A 21,895-nucleotide genomic window follows, 5' to 3' on the forward strand; every position below is an offset into this window, starting at 1 on the left:
AGGAACAGGGAGAGGTGAAGGTGCTGGAGGTGGTGAGAGGGTAACAGAGAGTGGTCCAGACCTGAATAGTGTTACAAAGCCAGGAAGGATTGCTGCAGCTGTGAGGTGTGTGTCAGAGGTAAGGAGGGACATATGTGTTTTTCTTTATTGTTTCATGGGATGTGGGTGTCACTGCCTGGACCAGCATTCTTTGACCCCATGCTAATTATCCAGAGATTGTTGGGGCCCTGGTGGATAAATATAATACTTTGCTGGACACAGGTGAAGTGCTGAATGACTGGAGGATCGCTAATGTGGTTCCTTTGTCCAAGAAGGGTAACGGGGTACGCCAGGTAATTACAGAGTAGATAGTCTGATAGCAGGGGGGAAGGGAAATTATTGGAAACAATTGTGAGGATGAATCAACACTTGCAAAGGTAACGATCAATTCGGTTTAGTCATCACGAATTTGGCAGAGGAAGATACTGTCTGAGGAATTCAGTTCAGTTTTTTTGAAATGGTGCTTAAGTATATTGATGAAGGCAGTGCAGATGATGTGGTTTACATGGACTTGAATAAGTCCTTAAACAAGATCCAACATGGAAGGCTGGTCCAAAAGGACTGGGTTCCAAGGCAAGTTGGCAAATTGGATGCAATATTGGTGGATAGCATACTGTCACCAGTGGATGTACCACAGGGATCTGTGCAGGAACCATTGAACATTAATAACTCGGATGTGAAAGCAGAAGGTATCATTAGTCGGTTTGCAGATGACATGAAAGGTGAGGGTGTTGTTCACAGTGAGGAGGATGGTCTCCGTCTGCAGTCTGATGTCGATCGGATGATAATCTAAGCAGAGTTTAGTTCGGATTGAAGTGAGGTAATACACTGTGGGAGGTACGATAAGAGAAGAACAGACATAATAAAAGGTAGGTCCTTGTGGAGTACTGAGGAATACAGGGACCTTGGTGGACAAGTCCATAGATCCCTGAAGGTGTCAGCACAGGGAGACAGGGTGGGAAAGGCACCTCAACTGGGAACAGGAGAGGGACCCATATCCTGGTGGAGTGAATTGCGAGAGCTGCTTGAGAGGATATAACCTAGTCTTGCAGGGTGTTAGACCTTAAACAGTCGTAAGGCCAGAAAGAAGATGGAGGCTGGTACACGAGTTAAAGAGAGTGATTTCAAAAGACAATGCAGGCAAGAACATAGCAGGGAATGGGGGGAAACTGGTTATTAAATTACATGTATTTCAATGCAAGGGGCCTGACAGCTAAGGAAGATGAACTCAGGGCATGGACTGGAACATCAGACTGAGAGATTATAGATAATACAGAAACACAGCTGCGGGAGGGGCTGGACTGGCAACTCATTGTTTCAAGGTAGAGGGACTGCAGGAAGCATCGAAGGGGAGGCAAGAGAGGATGTGTGGTGGTGGGTTTTGATTGCATGAATCATCACAGCAGTACTTGGAGAGGATATTCCTGTGGGATCGCCCAGTGAAGCTATGTTAGTGGAACTGAGAAATGAGAATGGTCATCACTTTGACACAACCGTACTGCTGACGCCTAAAATCAGTAGGAGACTGAGGAACAAATATGAGAAACTGAGGAGCTCAAAAATGGTCTGAGGAGAGCCAGGAGGGGGCACGAGAAAGGCTTGGCAGACGGATTAGAGGGAACACAAAGGCAATATACACTTATGTGAGGAATAAGAGAATGGTCAAAGAAAGAGTAGGGCCGATCAGGAATAGCATAGGGAATTTGTGTGTGGAGTCTGAGGAGGTAGGGTAAGCCCGAAATTAAGTTTTTGTTCTGACTTTAGGAAAGAAACTAACTTTGTAGTGAATGCTGGAATGGATAGAGATAGAGGAAGCTGATGTGCTGAAAATGTTGTCAAACATTAAGATTAAGAAGTCACCAGACCAGGACGAGATTTGTCCTCGGCTGCTTTGGGAAACGAGAAATGCAATTGCTTTGCCATTTGCGAAGATCTTTTCATCCTCGCTCTCCACTGGAGTCGTACCTGAGGACTGGAGAGCGGCAAATGTAATTCCTCTCTTAAAGAAAGGAAATAGGGAAATCGCCGGCAATTACAGACCAGTCAGTCTCACGTCTGTCGTCTGCAAGGTGTTAGAAAGGATTCTGAGGGATAGGATTTATGACCATCTGGAAGAGCATGGCTTGATTAAATGCAGTAAACACAGCTTTGAGAGGGGTAGGTCAGGCCTCACAAACCTTATCGAGTTTTTTGAGGACGTGACTAGAAAAGTTGATGAGGGTCGAGCTGTGGATGTGGTGTATATGGACTTCAGTAAGGCATTTGATAAGGTTCCCCATGGTAGGCCCATTCAGAAGGTCAGGAGGAATGGGATACAGGGGAACTTAGCTGTCTGGATACAGAATTGGCTGGCCAACAGAAGACAGCGAGTGGTAGTGGAAGGAAATATTCTGCCTGGAAGTGAGTGGGTGTTCTACAGGGCTCTGTCCTTGGGCCTCTACTGTTTGTAATTTTTATTAAAGACTTGGGTGAGGGGATTGAAGGATGGGTCAGCAAGTTTGCAGATGACACAAACGTTGGAGGTGTCGTTGACAGTATAGAGGGCTGTTGTAGGGTGCAGCGGGACATTGACAGGATGCAGAGGTGGGCTGAGAGGTGGCAGATGAAGGTCAACCTGGATAAATGCAAGGTGATGCATTTTGGAAGGTCGAATTTTAAAGCTGAGTACAGGATTAAGGATAGGATTCTTGGCAGTGTGGAGGCACAGAGGGATCTTGGGGTGCAGGTACATAGATCCCTTAAAGTGGCCACCCAAGTAGACAGAGTTGTTAAGAAAGCCTATGGTGTTTTGGCTTTCATTAACAGGGGGATTGAGTGTAAGAGTCGTGAGATCTTGTTGCAGCTCTATAAAACTTTGGTTAGACCGCATTTGGAATATTGTGTCCAGTTCTGGTCACCCTATTATAGGAAAGAAATGGATGCTTTGGAGAGGGTTCAGAGGAGGTTTACCAGGATTCTGCCTGGACTGGAGGGCTTATCTTATGAAGAGAGGTTGACTGAGCTCGGACTTTTATCATTGGAGAAAAGGAGGAGGAGAGGGGACCTAATTGAGGTATACAAGATAATGAGAGGCATAGATAGAGTCGATAGCCAGAGACTATACCCCAGGACAGAAATGACTAACACGAGGGGTCATAGTTTTAAGCTGTTTGGAGGAAAGTATAGAGGGGATGTCAGAGGCGGGTTCTTTACACAGAGTTGTGAGAGCATGGAATGCGTTGCCAGCAGCAGTTGTGGAAGCAAGGTCATTGGGGACATTTAAGAGACGACTGGACATTCATATGGTCACAGAAATTTGAGGGTGCATACATGAGGATCAGTGGTCAGCACAACATCGTGGGCTGAAGGGCCTGTTCTGTGCTGTTCTATGTTCTATGTTCCAAATATGTCGGGAGATCTCAAATACCAATCATAATAATAGGGCGGTTAGGGTAGGGGTTTTGGAGCTTTCAAAACCTAGACTGGGAGAACCAGTGTTCAGTGTTTAAGGGAGGAACTCGGTAATTGTGTTCCAGAATCTCCCAATCAATATGTAAATGGCCTGAAAAGAGAAACGGCAAAACCTGACCTCCCCTTGGGAAATAAGGTAGGGAAAGGGACTGAGGCGTTAGTGGGAAAGCATTTAGCCAAAGTGACCACAGTTCTATTAGTTTGAAAATAGCTAGGGAAAAGTACAGGCCTGGTCCACAAGTTCAAATTATAAAATGGGGCCAGATCAATCTCGATAGTCTTAACCAGGAACTTTCAAAAGGTGATTGGGGAGTCTATTTACAGGGAAAGGGAAGTCTGGCAAGTGAGAATATTTTAAAAGGGAGATAAATTGAGCGATCAGCGCCAGCATGTTCCTGTTTGTGTGCAGGTCAATGCTGACAGCATTAGGAAACACTGGCTGTCTACTGAGGGTCTGGTCAAGGGTCAAGGAAAAGGAGGCACATGTCAGGTATAGCAAGCTGGATCAAGGGAATCCATGAGGATCACAGGGGCTGTAGGAACACACTGTGGGTGGAAATCAGGAATGCAGAAAGGGTACATGAAATAGCCTCGGCAGAGGAGGATAAGGAGAATCCAAAAGTGATTGTATGAATATATTGAGTAAAAGAGTAACTCGAGACAAAATAAGGGCCCTTAAAGATCAATGAGGCAAGTGATGCGTGGAACTGTAGGATATTTACTAAGACCCTAAACAACCTTTTCACTCCACAACTTAATGTGGACAAAGACTGGGGAACTCAGGGAACAAAAGTAATACGTTAGACCACAAATGGAGTTCTCTGCAATTCCAGCCTCCCTGCTCTAGGAATGATGTTGTGAAACTGGAAAGTGCTCAGAAAAGATTGACAAGATGTTGCAAGGGTTGTTGCTGAATAAGCTGGGGTGAGTTTCCCTGGAGCATCGGAGACTGAGGGGTGACCTGACAGATGTTTATATAAACATGAGGGGTATGGATAGGGTAAACGTTCAAGGCCTTTTCCCAGGGATTGGGTAGTCCAAACCTACAGGACATAAGTTTAAGTTTAGAGGGGAAAGAGTTAAAAGGGACCGAAGGAACAGTTTTTTTTATGCATAAGGCGATGCGTGTATGAAATGAACTGAGAGAGAATGTAACAGATACTGATACTATGACAACATTGAACAGGTATCTGGATGGGAATATGAATTGTCATGGTTTAGTGGTACATGGGCCAAATGCAGGTAAATGAGATGGATTTATTTCGATCTTCTGGTCAGCATGGATGAGTGGGACCGAAGGGTCTATTTCCATGCTGTACATCTCTATGACTTGAAAAGAGGCATGTTATAGAAGAGGTGGTGCTGGAAGCTTTATAACACAAAGGTATGGATAGACCCAGAACCTGATTAACTGTAAGACAGGCGATGCTAGGGAAGAAATTGTGGAGCCCCGAGCAAAGGTATTTGTACAATTGACAGCCATGTGAGATGGGCTGGAAGTTTGGAGGGTGGAATAGTTGACAGTGAAGGAGGTTTTCTAAGATTACAAAGGGATCTTGATGAGTGAATAGGCTGAAAAACTGTAGAAGGAATTCAATTTGAATAAATGCAACCTAATAAATTTGGTACAACAAACAAGGGTAGAGCTTATACAATTAATGTTAGGGCCTCGGTTAGTGTTTCAGAGCAGAGCGACCTCTGGGTACATAATTCTTGAAGCTTGCATCACAGGATGGATAAGGCAGTGCTTGGCATGATTGACTATTGCTCAGTCCATTGAGTGTAGGATTTGGGACGTCATGTTGAGATTGTACTGATATTGGTGAGGCCTCTTCTGCAACACTCTGCCGCAAGGGGTTCAGAAGAGATATACCAGAATGTTGCTGGAAGGCTTGAGTTCTGAAAAATGGCAGAATATGCTGAGTCGTTTTTCACAGGAGCCTGGAGATTGAGAGGTGACCTTATAGAAGTTTATAAGATAATGAGAGATACAGATAGAGTTAACGGTAGCTGCAATTTCCCCAGGATGGGGGAGTATCAAGAGAAGGGGCCACATTTTTAAGGTTAGAGGAGAGAGATCTTCAAAAGAATGACATGAGGGTCAAATTATTACACAGAGGGCGGTTTGAGCGTGGAATGATGTTTTTGAGGAAGTGGTGGATGTGGGTACAATAACAACGTTTTTCAGACATTTTGATAAGTACGTGAATATGAAATGATTGGAGGGATATGGGCCAGCACCAGGCAGCTGGGATGGATTTAGTTTGAGATTATGTTTTCTACCAACTGTAAGGTCTGTTTCCAGGCTGTACAACAATGACAAGAATATAATTTTGGTCCATTTTTTTGAGAAACGCTATGATGGAATGCTAGGGAACTAAAGACCAATTAGCTAGATGTCAGTGATGGGTAGGTTGTGGAAGTGATTCTGCCAGGCAGGAGTTACATGCATTTGCAAAGGCAAGGATTGACGAAAGCTAGTCAGCACAAAGTCAGGTCTCACTAACTTGATTGCTTTTGTTGAAGTGGTGACCATACATTGTCTACACTAAAGTCAGCAGGACCTTTGACAGGGTTTAGCATGATATACTGGTTCAGAAGGTTAGATCACATGGAATCAGGGCGAGCTAGCCAACTGGATACAAAATTGGCTTGACAGTTGGAGACAGAGGGTGGTGGGAGAGGATTGTTGTTCAGACTGGAGGCCTGTGACCAGCAGAGTGCTATAAGGATCGGGGCTGGGTCCACTGATATGTATCATCTACATAAACGATTTGACTGAGAATATAAGAGTCATTGTTAGTAAGTTTGCAGATGATCAAATTAATAGCGTCGTGTGCAGTGAATATGGTTATCAAAGGGGCTCTTGAACAACGGGGCCAGTGGATCAAGGAATGAAAGATACAGTTGACGTATGGTGTTGGGTTTTGTTGAGACAAATCAGGGAGGACTAACACAGTTAGTGGTTTGGCCCTGGACAGTGTTGTCGAACAGAGAGAGACCAAGGGGTGCAGTTACATTGTTCCTTGAAAGTGACATTGCAATTGGACAGGGTGGGGAAAGCAGTATTTCTCGCACTTTCCTTCATTGTCCAGAGCTTTGAGGTGAATTGGAGACATTTGTAACATTGTCCTAAATATTTGCCTTAGGCAGAGGAGGCTACGGATTGACCTTATAAAGGTTTATAAAACCATGCGGGGCCTCAGTAAGGTGAAAAGCCAAGGGTAGGTTAGTCCAAAGCTAGACGGTATAAACAGGAGGTGAGAGAGCAAGGATTAAATGAGGGAGCTGAGGGGCAACATTATCCACAGTGGGTGGTACATGGACGGAACAGACTGCCAGGGTCACATGGAGAAACGTGTACAATTACAACTTGCAAAAGACATTTGGGGAGATACATGGAGAGGAGAAGGTTTGAAGAGATAAGGGCCAAACGTGGGCAAATGCGACACGTTTAGTATAAGAATCATGGTCAGTATTGATGAGTTGGAGTGAAGGTTCTGTTTCCGTGCTACATGACTCTGTATCCAGTTAAAGAAGAGGAGGCTAATGAGATAAGACATGTTGTAGACATTGAAGCAAGTTACAGCGATAGGAATGGTAGGCTGGAATGCAGTACCTTTTGAAATTAGTGAAGTGACTATAAGGAAGGGAGGAGGTTACAAAGATAGCAACTGTTATAGGATTTAAAAAATTATTGAAGACATTGGTAACCAAGATATGACATAGAATCAGTGTTGCAGTGTGGTTAGTCTTAGTACAACAGACCTTACACTATGGGTAGGGATTGAGCTTGGGGTATGTCTGTATTGTGCTCCCTCTCCAGCACTGTATCTATGTCATGTCCTGTTAGCTGATGTTTGGAGCCCTCTCATTGCTCTCTGCTCTGTGCACTGTGAGTAATCTTACCTCACTCCAGGATTTATTGAAGGCTCCAGATCCCCCTGCTCCTTGTCTCTCTGGCTGACCAACCATGTTCAATGAGGTGGTGGACGAGACACCCAGCAGTTGGGAAGTCTATTGTGTCAGGACCATCCCGAGTACATGTAGGAGACAGAGAGATGGACAGAATGTTAAATTAGACTGATCCTGTGAGGGTTACACATAGAAAATGGCACTGTGTCCCACAGGGATCTGGAAAATCTCAGTTTCCATCCCTGGCCTGTGCTGCTGCGTCTCTCTGGAGTGGAGAATTCTGTTGGCTCAGGATCTGGAGATTCTGAGTGAGAGACACTGACAGAGGCAGCAATTACACCCACACATGAAGGGATACCACATGGAGAGAGACTGAGTGATATCACCATAGTTCAGGAAGGTATCAAGATCAAACAATTGTGTCAGAAGAACGGGTTTAGCTTCACGATGCCCTGTCAGTGTTCAGGGATGGGCAACCATTGAGGAGGTGAGGTGATGGCCGAGTGATATTACTACAGCACGTATCCAAAAACTCAACCAATGTACAGGGGAGAAAGGTTTGAATCCCACCATTAGAAATGGTGGAATTTGAAATCAATAAGTTTAAAAATAGTAATTAACGATCCACATGTAGTTATGAGACCATTGCTGATGTACAAAAAACCCATACCCTTGTCCTTCAGAGATGGACATCTGCCCATCGTAACATGGTCTGCACTACATTCCCGAAGAAGGGCTTATGCCCGAAACGTCGATTCTCTTGTTCCTTGGATGCTGCCTGACCTGCTGAATTTTTCCAGCAACACATATTCAGCTCTGCACTACATAACCACAGCAAAGTGTTTGCCTCTCAATTACTCTCTGAAATGGCTGAGCAAGTTACTCAGCTCAATGGCAGCTAGTGCTGGACAAGAAAGGCTGGTCAGCCAGAGACACCCACATCCCATACCTGATTTTTAAAAAAATAATCCATTAGGATGGACCCACTGGAACCGTGCTGGGAGCAGTGTCCTGGCCAATCATGTCGGTAGGTTTATGGACAGGGCTTTAAACTGACAGAGAGGATGGAGGGACAGGGTTCAGGTGAAAGAACATTCCAAATCCAAAGAGAAAAGCTGACGCGTCGGAACAGCATGGGAATTTGGCTGAAGACAAGCAGAAAGGAACCGAAAGGGACAGAGTTTAACTTAAACTGTACATCAGCGAATAGGTATGTGACAGGACATGTGGGAAAGAGGTGATTATATCTTTTTTTTCGCATGGACAAGGTCTCTGCAATAAGGTAGATGGATTTGTGACACAGAGATAAAAGAAATTTAGACACCAGGGAGAAATGATTACAGGGCGAACAAAAGGTGAACATAAGTATTCAATAGCTCACAACCTTGCAGAAACTCAGGCAAAATGCGCAATGAGAACTATAATGGATAACAAAGGCATTACAGAGAAAGCATGTGGCCACAGATCGTGAAGTAGAGTCAGTCTGAATTTAAATTCTGGCTACTACTTGCCAAGGACAGAAACAGCAGAACACTTTTAGCCACCGAACAGCATTTCATTGCACATCACTGCATTAAACAGGAATTAATTGGAATTTTTTAACAAAGGTATTGTGATAATTTTGTGAAACTTCAATATTCGCATAATCTGGGAAAATCACACTGGCAACAGTGATAGTGGAAGGGTAGTACAGATAAATTTTTTTTCAGTGTTTCTTTGAATAATACATTGTGCAACTAGCTAGGGACATAACTATGTCAGATGGATGGTTGTGTGATGAAACTTAGTGAATGAGTAATGCCAGCTGGAGAGATCCTTCGGGAAATTGTGATAAAGTGCAGTTTAAAGAAATATAAAGTTTTAGAGTGAATCACAGAAAGGACAAGTTACAACGAAAAACAAAAATAGCCAATTGTGTACATTTGACAGGAGAAGTGACCAAGGTAAATAGGCTAAACAGACTGGAACATGTATCTGTAAATGAACAGTGGAAAACATTTGAAGGAACAGTGTAAATTACTCAAAAAAGTACTTTCCATCGAAACAGACAAAACCTCAACAAGAAACTCACTCCTATCCCTCACTCAGGACAAAATGGATCATATTAGATTATGAGGCAAACAAGATCAGCAAAACGCGCTTAAAATCCAGAAGTGAGAGCGTGCTTTAAGAGTAAGTTTTAAAGGGATTGCAAAGGGTCTGCGAGCAGGAAGAGGGCAGGTGGAACGGGAATCATTGTCAGGGTTTAATGACGTGACAGGAACAGGGAGAGATGAAGGTGCTGGAGGTGGTGAGAGTGTTACAGAGAGTGGCCAGGACCTGAACGGTGTTACAAAGCCAGTACGGATTGCTACAGCTGGAGGGGTTTGCAGAGATAGGGAGGGACATTGGAGGGAGAGGATCAACCAGCTGCTCATCCAAAACCACCAGGTCAGCGGCCACAGGATTTTTCATACACACTATTGACCATCCTCAGGCCATAGGATTACTCACACACAGTATTGCCCATTCTCAGCCCACAGGAGCATTTACATAAAGTATTTACGAATTACAGGCCAGAGGATAATTCACACACTGTATTGACCGTCCTCAGGCCACAGGATTATTCACACACAGTTTTCAGCATTCACAGCGCACAGGATTATTCATACTCTATTAACCATGCACAGGCCACAGTATAATTAACAAATAGAAATGACCATGCAGAGACCACAGATTATTAACACACAGCATTGCCCATCCACAGGCCACATTATTACTCATACACTGTACTGACGATTCACAGGCCACAAGTTTATTAACACACAGTATTGACTATTCTCAGGTTGCATGATTATTCACACACTGTATTGCCCATTCATAGGTCTCAGGATTATTAACACACAGTATTGAACAACCTCAGGCAACAGGATTATTCACACACAGTATTGAATATCCTCAAGGCACAGGATGATTCCCACACAGTATTGACTATTTTCAGACCACAGGCTTATGACCACACAGCATTGACCATTATCAGGGCACCGGATTAGTCACACACATTATTGAACATCCTCAAGCAACAGGATTATCCACACACAGTATTGACCATCCTCGGGTTACAGGATTTCTCACAAACTGTACTGACCAGCCTATGGTCACAGGATTTTTGAACACACTGTCTTGAACATTTACAGGTCACAGGATTACCCACACACAGTATTGACTACCCTCAGGCCACAGGATTATTCACACAAAGTATTGACCATTCACAGGACGCAGTATTATTAGCAAACAGTATTGACTATGCACAGGCCACAGATTATTAACACACAGTAGTGACGATTCAATGGCCACAGCCTTATTCCCGCAGAGAATTGACTATCCTCTGGCCACTGGACTATTCCCACACAGTATTGACTACACTCAGGCCACATGTTTATTCACGCTGAGCATTGAGCAGTCACAGCGCACAGAATTATTCACACTCAGTATTGACCATCCTCAGGCAAAGGTTTATTCCCACACAGTATTGATGATTCACAGGCTACAGGATTACTCATACACATCATTCACCATCATCAGGCCGGACGATTATTCACATACAATATTGACCATCCTCAGGCCACAGGATTATTCACATACAGTATTGACCATTCACAGCCCACAGGATTATTCACACAAACATTGACCATTTACAGGTAACATGATTATTCTCACACAGGATTGAACAACCTCAGGCAATAGGATTAATCACACATGGTATTGATCATTCTTAGGCCACAGGATTACTCACATACAGTTTTGATCATCCTCAGGCCAAGGGTTATTCACACACTGTACTAATGATTCACACGCCAGAGGATACGTCACACACAGTATTGACCAACTTCCGGCCACAGGAATATTCGCAAACAATATTCAACATTCTTAGGACACAGGATTAATCACACACAGTATTGATCATCCTCCAGCCAGAGGATTAATGAACACATGGTTTTGACCACTTACAGGTCACAGGATTATTCACAGACAGTATTGCCCATGCACAGGCCACAGTATTATTCACACACATTATTGAGCATTCATAGTACACAGGGTTATTCACACACAGTATTGAGCATTCACAGTGCACAGGATTATTCAACACTTTGTGTAGTCCATCCACAGGCAATACTATTATTAACAGACCACAGTATTAATGCTTCACAGGCCACAGGATTGTTCACACGCAGTTTTGACCACCCTCAGGCCACAGGATTGTTCACACACAGTATTGACCATCCTCAGGCCAAAGGTTATTCACACACAGTATTGACGATTTACAGGCCAGAGGTTTATTCACACATGGTATTGACTATTTACTGTCTAAGGATAATTCACACACAGCATTGACCGTCACAGGCCACAGGTTTATTCACACACAATATTGAACACCCTCAGGGCACAGGATTATTCACGGTATTGACCATCATCAGACCTCAAGATTATTCACACACTGTATTAACCAGCCTCCGGCCACAAGATTATTCACAACAGTATTGACCATCCACATGCCACAGATTATTAACACACAGTATTAACCATTCACAGGCCACAGCCTTATTCACACACAGTATGGACTATCTTTAGGCCACTGGATTATTCCCACACTTTATTGACTACTCTCAGGCGACAGGTTTATTCATACAGAGTATTGAGCTGTCACAGTGCATAGGATTATTCACACACAGTATTGACCATCCTCAGGCCACAGTATTAGTAACAAACAGAAATGACCATCCACAGGCCACAGGATTTTTCACCCGCAGTATTGAACAACCACAGGCAACAGGATTAATCACATAGTTTTGACCATCTTCAGGATAAGAGTTATTCACACACAGTATTGATGATTCACAGGCCAGAGGATTATTCACACACAGTATTGACCATTTATTGTCCAAGGATAATTCACACACAATATTGACCATTCACAGGCCACAGGATTATTCGCACACAGTATTGACCAGTCTATTGCCACAGGATTTTTGAACCCACTGCCTTGAACATTTACAGGTCTCAGTTTTATTCATACACAGGTTTGACCATTCTCAGGCCACAGGATTGTTCACACAGTGTATTGATCACCCTCAGGCTGCAGGATTATTCACAGACAATACTCACTACCTTCAGGTCACAGGATTGTTCTCACACAGTATTGACCTTCCCCAGGCCAAAGCATTATTCACACACAGAACTAAACATCCTCAGGCCACAGGACTATTCCCACAGAGTTCTGGCCATCCTCAGGTCACAGGATTGTTCACAAATAATATTGACCACCCACACGCCGCAGGATTATTCACATACAGTATTCACCATTCACAGTCCACAACATCATTCACACACAGCATAGACTGTTAACAGACCACAGGATTATTCACACAGAGCATTGAACAACCCCAGTCAACAGGATTAATCGCACTTAGTTTTGACCATTCTCAGGCCACAGGATTGTTCACACACAGTATTGGTCATCCTCAGGCTAAGGGTTATTCACACACAGTATTGACCATTCCCGGGCCAGAGGATTATTCACACAGGGTATTGACCATTCACTGTCTAAGGATAATTCACACACAGCATTGACTGTCACAGGCCACAGGTTTATTCACACACAATATTGAATATCCTTCTGGCACAGGATTATTCACGGTATTAACCAGCCTCCGGCCACAAGATTATTCACAACAGAATTGACCATGCACAGGCCACAGATTATTAACACACAGTTTTGACCATTCACAGACCACAGCCTTATTCAGACACAGTATTGACTACTCTCAGGCCACAGGTTTAGTCACACACAATATTGACGATTCGCAGGACTATTCGCACATGGTAACGACCATTCACTATCCAAAGGATTATTCACACACAGTATTGACCATCCGCAAACTACAGGATTACTCACACACAGTATTGACCAGCCTACGGCCACTGGATTTTTGAACCAACTGCCTTGACAGTTTACAGGCTACAGGAATATTCATACATGAAACGAACCATTAACTGTCTAAAAGATTATTCACACACTGTATTGACCATTCCCAAGCCACAGGATTAATGAACACACTGTCCTGACCAACGTCAGGCCACTGAATTATTCACACATGGTATTGATAACCCTCAAGCCATGGGTTATTTAAACACAGAATTGACGATTCTCAGGCCAGTGGATAATTCACACAGAGTATTGACCATTTTCAAGTCACAGGATTGTTCACACACAGTATTGACTAACCTCAGGTCATAGAATTATTCACACACAGTATTGACTACCCTTAGGTCACAGGTTTATTCACACATGGAACTGACCATTCACTGTCCAAAGGATTATTCACACATGGTATTGACCATCATCAAGCCACAGGATTATTCACGCACAGTATTGACCACACTCAGGCCAAGGGTTATTCATACACAGTATTGATAATCCTCAGGCCACAGGATTATTCACAGATGGAACTCAGAATTCACTGTCCAAAGGATTATTCACACACTGTATTGAACAACCTCAGGACACAAGAATATTCACAAACAGTATTAAACAAACATTCTCAGGCCACGTGATTATTTACACACAGAATTGTTCACCCTCAGGCCAAGGGTTATTCACACACAGTATTGAAGATTGACAGGCCACAGGTATAATGACACACATTATTGACCATCCTCAGGCAACAGGATTATTCTCACACAGTACTGACCATCCTGACGCAACACAATTATTCACACATGGTATTGATCATCCTCAAGCCACAGGGTTATTTTCACATGGTATTGACAATCATCAGGCCACAGGATTAATCACACATGGTATTGACCATTCACTGTGCAAAGGATTATTCTCACACAGTATTGACCATCCTCAGGCAACAGGAGCAGTTCACAGAGTATTCATCAACTCAGGCAACAGGAGCAGTTCATGCACAGTATTGACTATCCTTAGGCTGCAGGATTATTCACACACAGCGTTGACCATTCACAGCATTATTCGCACATAGTATTGAACAGGCTCAGGCAACAGGATTAATCACACATGGAACTGAACATTCACTGTCCAAAGGATTATTCACACACTGTATTGACCAACCTCAGGCCACAGGAGTATTCATAAACAGTATTGAGCATTCATAGTTCCCAGGATTATTTAAACACAGTATTGACAATTCAAAGTCCACAGGATTATTCACAAAACTATTCTCCATCCTCAAGCTGCAGGAGTATACACACACAGTATTCTACATCCTCAGGCCACAGGATTATTCACACACAGTACTCTACATTGTCAGGCCTCAGGATTACTCACACACTGTATTGACCAGCCTACAGCCACAGAATTTTTGAACCCTTTGCCTGATCAGTTTACAGGTCTCAGGATTATTCACACAAGGTATTGACCATCCTCAGGCCACAGTATTATTCAAGCACAGTCCTGATCATCCACAGGCCAAGGGTTATTCACACACAGTATTGACCATCCCCAGGCCACAGTATTATTCAAGTACAGTACTGACCATCCACAGGCCAAGGGTTACTCACACACAGTATTGACCATCCTCAGGCCGAGGAATTATTCACACACTGTATTGACAATCGTCAAGCAATAGGATTATTCACACAGAGTATTGACCAACCTCAGGCCACAGGATTATTCACACAGAGTATTGACCAAACTCAGGCCACAGGATTATGCACAAATGATATTAAACATTCTCAGGCCACAGGATTATTCACACACAGAATTGATCACCCTCAGGCCATGGGTTATTCACACACATTATTGAAGATTCACAGGCCAAAGGATTTGTGACACATGTTATTGACCATCCACAAGCAAAAGGATTATTCACACACAGTATTGACCATCCTCAGGCCACAGGATCATTCACAAACGATTTTGGCCATCCGCAAACCACAGGATTATTGTCAGATGGTATTGACAATCATCAGGCCACATGTTTATTCAAATAGTGTATTGACCATCCTCAGGCCACAAGATTATTCACACATGGTATTGACCATTCACTATCCAAAGGATTATTCTCACAAAAGTATCGACCATCCTCAGGCAACAGAAGCAGTGCACACAGTATTGATCAACTCAGGCCACATGATTATTCACACACAGCATTGACCATTCACAACCCACAGCATTTTTCACACACAATATTGAACAACCTCAGGCAACAAGATTAATCACACATGGAACTGACCATTCACTGTCCAAAGGATTATTCACACACTGTATTGACCATCCTCATGCAACAGAACAATTCACGCAAAATAATGACCATCCTCAGGCCACAGGATTAATCACACACAGTATTGACCAACCTGAGGCCACAGGATTATTCACACACAGTATTGACCAACCTGAGGCCACAGGATTATTCACACACTGTATTGATCATCCTCAAGTCACAAGATTATTCACACACAGTATTGACCATCGTACGGTAACAGGATTAATGAAAACACTGTCCTGACGATCCTTATGTCACAGGATTGTTCACACATAATAGTGAGGATCCTCAGGGCACAGGATTATTCACACAGTATTGACGATTCACAATCCAGAGCAGTATTCACACACAGTATTGATGATTCACAGGCCAAGAGTTATTCACACACAGTATTGACGATACATAGGCCAGAGGATTATGCACACGAGGCATTGACCATTCACTGTCCAAAGCATTATTCACACACAGTATTGACCATGCTCAAGCCACACGATGGTTCACACACAGTATTCACCATCCTCAGGCAACAGGATTATTCACACACAGTATTGACCATCCTCAGGCCACAGGAATATTCACACACGCTATTGACTATTATCAGGCCACAGGATTATTCCTACACGGTATTGTCCACCCTCAAGTCACAGGATTTTCTGCACACAGTATTGATGATCCTCAGGCCACAGGATTATTTTCGCACGGTTTTAACCATCATCAGGCCACAGGATTAATCACATGCTGCATTGACCATTCTCACACTACAGAATTATTCTGACACAGTATTGACCATCCTCAGTTAACAGGAATATTCACACACTGTATTGACCATCCTCCTGCCACCGGATTTGTCACACACAGTATTGACCATCCTCACACAACAGGATGAATTACACATGGTATTGATCATCCTCAGGCCACAGGATTATTCACACGCAGCTCTGACCCCCCTTAGGCCACACGATTAATAAACACACTGTCTTGATCATTTACAGATCACAGATGCATTCACACAAAGTTTTGACCACCCTCAGGCCGCAGGATTATGCGCAGATAGCACTCACTACCCTCAGGCCACAGGATTGTTCACACACAGTAATGATCATCCTTAGTCCAAGGGTTACTCAAACACAGTATTCAGTGCACAGGATAGGTCACATACTGTATTGACCAACCTTAGGCCACAAGATTATTCCCACACAGTAGTGACCACTCTCAGGCCAACAGGATTATTCCCATACATTATTGACCATTCTAAATCCACAGGATTACTCACACATAGTATGGACCGTCGTCAGGCAACAGGATTATTCACACAAAATATTGACAATCCTCAGGCCACTAGATTATTCACACACTGTATTGAACATTCTCAGTTCACAGGATTATTCATACACAGTATTGACTAGTACATGGCCACAGGATTAATGAATACTCAGTCTTCAATTTGCAGGTCACAGGATTTTTCACACATAGTATTGACAATTCTCAACCACATCATTATTCACACACAGTATTGACCACCATTCGGCCACAGGATTAATGAACACTATCTTGACCATTTACAGGTCACAGGATTATTCCCACACAGTATTCACCGTCCTCAAGTCACGGGATTGTTCACACACAATATTGACAATCCTCAGGCCACAGGATTATTCACACATTGTATTGATCATCCTCAAACCACAGGATTATTTATACACAGTATTGACAGTACACAGGCTGCAGGGTTACTCTCACACAGTATTCACAATTCACAGGCCAGAGGATTACTCAGACACTGTATTGAAAATCCTCAAACCACTGGATTATCCACACACAGTCCTGACCATCCTCAGGACACACTAGTATTCACACCCAATATTCAATATTCCCAGCCCACAGCATTATTCACACACAGTATTGATTGGAACACGGCCACAGGATTAATGAACACACTGTCGTGATGATTTACAGATCACAGAAACATTCGCACCCAGTATTGACCATCCTCAGGCCACAGGATTATTCTCACACAGTATGGCTGTCCTCAGGCAACATAATTTTTCACACAATGTATGGAACATTCTCAGGCCACAAGATTATTCACTCGCTGTATTGAAAATTCTCGGGCAACAGGATATTTATCACACACAGTATTGACTATCCTTCGGCCCAAATGTTATTCCCACACAGTATTGACCATTCTCAGGTCACAGGATTATTCGCACACACTATTGACCACCATACGGCCACAGGATTAATGAACTCACTGTCTTGACCATTTACACGTCACAGGATTATTTCCACGCAGTATTGACGAGTCTCAGGCCACAGCAATATTCACACACAGTATCAACCATTCACAGGGCACAAGATTATTCACACACAGCATTGACTAACACACGGCCACAGGATTAATGAACACTCGGTCTTCAATATTTGCAGGTCACAGGATTGTTCCAACATAGAATTGACAATCCTCAGGCCACATCATTATTCACACACAGTATTAACCAGCCGATGGCCACAGGATTAATGAACACACTGTCCTGATCATTTACAGGCCACAGGATTATTCCCACACAGTATTGACAATCCTCAAGGAACAGGAATTTTTACACAAAGTATTCACCATCCTCAGGCCATGGATCATTCACACACAGTATTGACAATCCTCAAGTCACAGGATTCTTCCTACACAGTATTGACCATCCGCAGGCCACAGTATTATTTGCAAACAATATTGACATTGCACAGAACACAGATTATTAACACATAGTATTGACCATCCACAGCCCACAGGATTATTCTCACACAGTATTGCCCATCCTTAGGCAAAGGGCTATTGACACACAGTATTGACAATTCACAGGCCACAGGATTATTCACACAGTGTATTGACCACTCACAGTCCAAGAGGATTATTCACACACAGAATTGACTATTCTTAGGCCAGGGCTATTCATACACAGTATTTACGATTCACGGGCCATAGGATTATTCACAGATGTTATTGACTGCCCTCAGTCCACAGGATTATTCACACATAGTATTGAACATTCACAGTGCACAGGATTATTCACATTCAGTATTGACCATCCTCGAGTAGCAAAACTATTCACACACATTATTGTCCAGCCTCAATCCACAGATTAATTACACACTGTATTGACAGCACAGAGGCCACAGGAGTATTCACACACTGTATTGACCATTCTCAGCCCACAGGATTATTCACACACAGTATTGACGACCATAAGGACACAGGATTAATAAACACAGTGAGTTGACCATTCAGTACAAACAGTACTGAACATGCACAGGCCACAGTTTATTAACACCCAGTATTGACCATTCACAAGCCACAGTTTTATTAACAAACAGTACTGAACATGAACAGGCCACAGATTATTGATTCACAGTATTGACCATCCACATCATAAAGGATTATTATCACACAGCATTGACCATCCACAGGCCACAGGATTATTAACACACAGCATTGACAATCCACATCACAAAGGATTATTATCACACAGCATTGACCATCTACAGGCCACAGGATTATTATCACACAGCATTGACCATCTGCAGGCCACAGGATTATTATCACACAGCATTGACCATCCACATCACAAAGGATTATTATCACACAGCATTGACCATCTACAGGCCACAGGATTATTATCACACAGCATTGACCATCTGCAGGCCACAGGATTATTATCACACAGCATTGACCATCCACATCACAAAGGATTATTATCACACAGCATTGACCATCTACAGGCCACAGGATTATTATCACACAGCATTGACCATCTACAGGCCACAGGATTATTATCACACAGCATTGACCATCTACAGGCCACAGGATAATTATCACACAGCATTGACCATCCACATCACAAAGGATTATTATCACACAGCATTGACCATCTGCAGGCCACAGGATTATTATCACACAGCATTGATCATCCACAGGCCACAGGATTATTATCACAGCATTGACCATCCACAGGCCACAGGATTATTATCACACAGCATTGACCATCTGCAGGCCACAGGATTATTATCACACAGCATTGATCATCCACAGGCCACAGGATTATTATCACAGCATTGATCATCCACAGGCCACAGGATTATTATCACACAGCATTGACCATCTACAGGCCACAGGATTATTATCACACAGCATTGACCATCTGCAGGCCACAGGATTATTATCACACAGCATTGACCATCTACAGGCCACAGGATTATTATCACACAGCATTGACCATCTACAGGCCACAGGATTAATATCACACAGCATTGACCATCTGCAGGCAACAGGATTATTATCACACAGCATTGACCATCTACAGGCCACAGGAATATTATCACACAGCATTGACCATCTGCAGGCCACAGGATTATTATCACACAGCATTGACCATCCACAGGCCACAGGATTATTATCACACAGCATTGACCATCTACAGGCCACAGGATTATTATCACACAGCATTGACCATCCACAGCCCACAGGATTATTATCACACAGCATTGACCATCCACAGCCCACAGGATTATTATCACACAGCATTGACCATCAACAGGCCACAGGATTATTATCACAGCATTGACCATCTACAGGCCACAGGATTATTATCACACAGTATTGACCATCTACAGGCCACAGGATTATTATCACACAGCATTGACCATCAACAGGCTACAGGATTATTATCACACAGCATTGACCATCTACAGGCCACAGGATTATTATCACACAGCATTGACCATCAACAGGCCACAGGATTATTATCACACAGCATTGAACATCCACAGACCACAGGATTATTATCACACAGCATTGACCATCCACAGCCCACAGGATTATTATCACACAGCATTGACCATCTACAGGCCACAGGATTATTATCACACAGCATTGACCATCTACAGGCCACAGGATTATTATCACACAGCATTGACCATCAACAGGCCACAGGATTATTATCACAGCATTGACCATCTACAGGCCACAGGATTATTATCACACAGCATTGACCATCTACAGGCCACAGGATTATTATCACACAGCATTGACCATCTACAGGCCACAGGATTATTATCACACAGCATTGACCATCTACAGGCCACAGGATTATTATCACACAGCATTGACCATCTACAGGCCACAGGATTATTATCACACAGCATTGACCATCCACAGGCCCCAGGATTATTATCACACAGCATTGACCATCCACAGCCCACAGGATTATTATCACACAGCATTGACAATCCACATCACAAAGGATTATTATCACACAGTATTGACCATCTACAGGCCACAGGATTATTATCACACAGCATTGACCATCTACAGGCCACAGGATTATTATCACACAGCATTGACCATCCACAGCCCACAGGATTACTATCACACAGCATTGACCATCCACAGGCCACATTATTATTCACTCACAGTATTGACCATCCTTAGGCAAAGGGTTATACACACACAGTACTGATGATTCACAGCCCATAGCATTATTCACACACAGTACTGACTGCCCTCAGGCCACATTATTATTCACACACAGTATTGACCATCCTCCGTCCGCAGGATTACTCACACACAGTATTGATTCTCAGATCAACGGTTATTCACACACAGTATTGATCATCCTCAGATCAACGGTTATTCACACACAGTATTGACAATGCTAAGGCCATTAGATCATTCACACACTGTATTGACCAACCTGAGGCCACAGGGTAAATGAACACATTCTCTTTACCAATTAACAGGTCACAGGAATATTCCCACACAGTACTGACAATCCACAGGGCACAGGATTATTCACACACAGTACTGAACATCCTCAAGTTCAGAATTACTTTGACACACTATTGACCATTCACAGTCCACAGGATTATTATCACACAGCATTGACCATCCACAGCCCACAGGATTATTATCACACAGCATTGACCATCAACAGGCCACAGGATTATTATCACAGCATTGACCATCTACAGGCCACAGGATTATTATCACACAGCATTGACCATCTACAGGCCACAGGATTATTATCACACAGCATTGACCATCAACAGGCCACAGGATTATTATCACACAGCATTGACCATCTACAGGCCACAGGATTATTATCACACAGCATTGACCATCAACAGGCCACAGGATTATTATCACAGCATTGACCATCCACAGGCCACAGGAT

The 21,895-nt window shown here is 43.3% G+C and overlaps 1 long non-coding RNA gene across 2 annotated transcripts in view; it reads right to left on the reverse strand.

The window, feature by feature from the left end:
• Positions 1 to 21,895, reverse strand: part of LOC140469982 (uncharacterized) — a 124,493-nt gene that overhangs the window by 21,159 nt on the left and 81,439 nt on the right. For both annotated transcript variants that reach the window (XR_011956255.1, XR_011956254.1), the window contains exon 4: positions 7,399 to 7,506. This is a non-coding gene — a long non-coding RNA (uncharacterized lncRNA). The remainder of the gene's footprint in view (positions 1 to 7,398; positions 7,507 to 21,895) is intronic.

The sequence above is a fragment of the Chiloscyllium punctatum genome, chromosome 50 (assembly GCF_047496795.1).
Source record: "Chiloscyllium punctatum isolate Juve2018m chromosome 50, sChiPun1.3, whole genome shotgun sequence".
Lineage (NCBI taxonomy): Eukaryota > Metazoa > Chordata > Chondrichthyes > Orectolobiformes > Hemiscylliidae > Chiloscyllium > Chiloscyllium punctatum.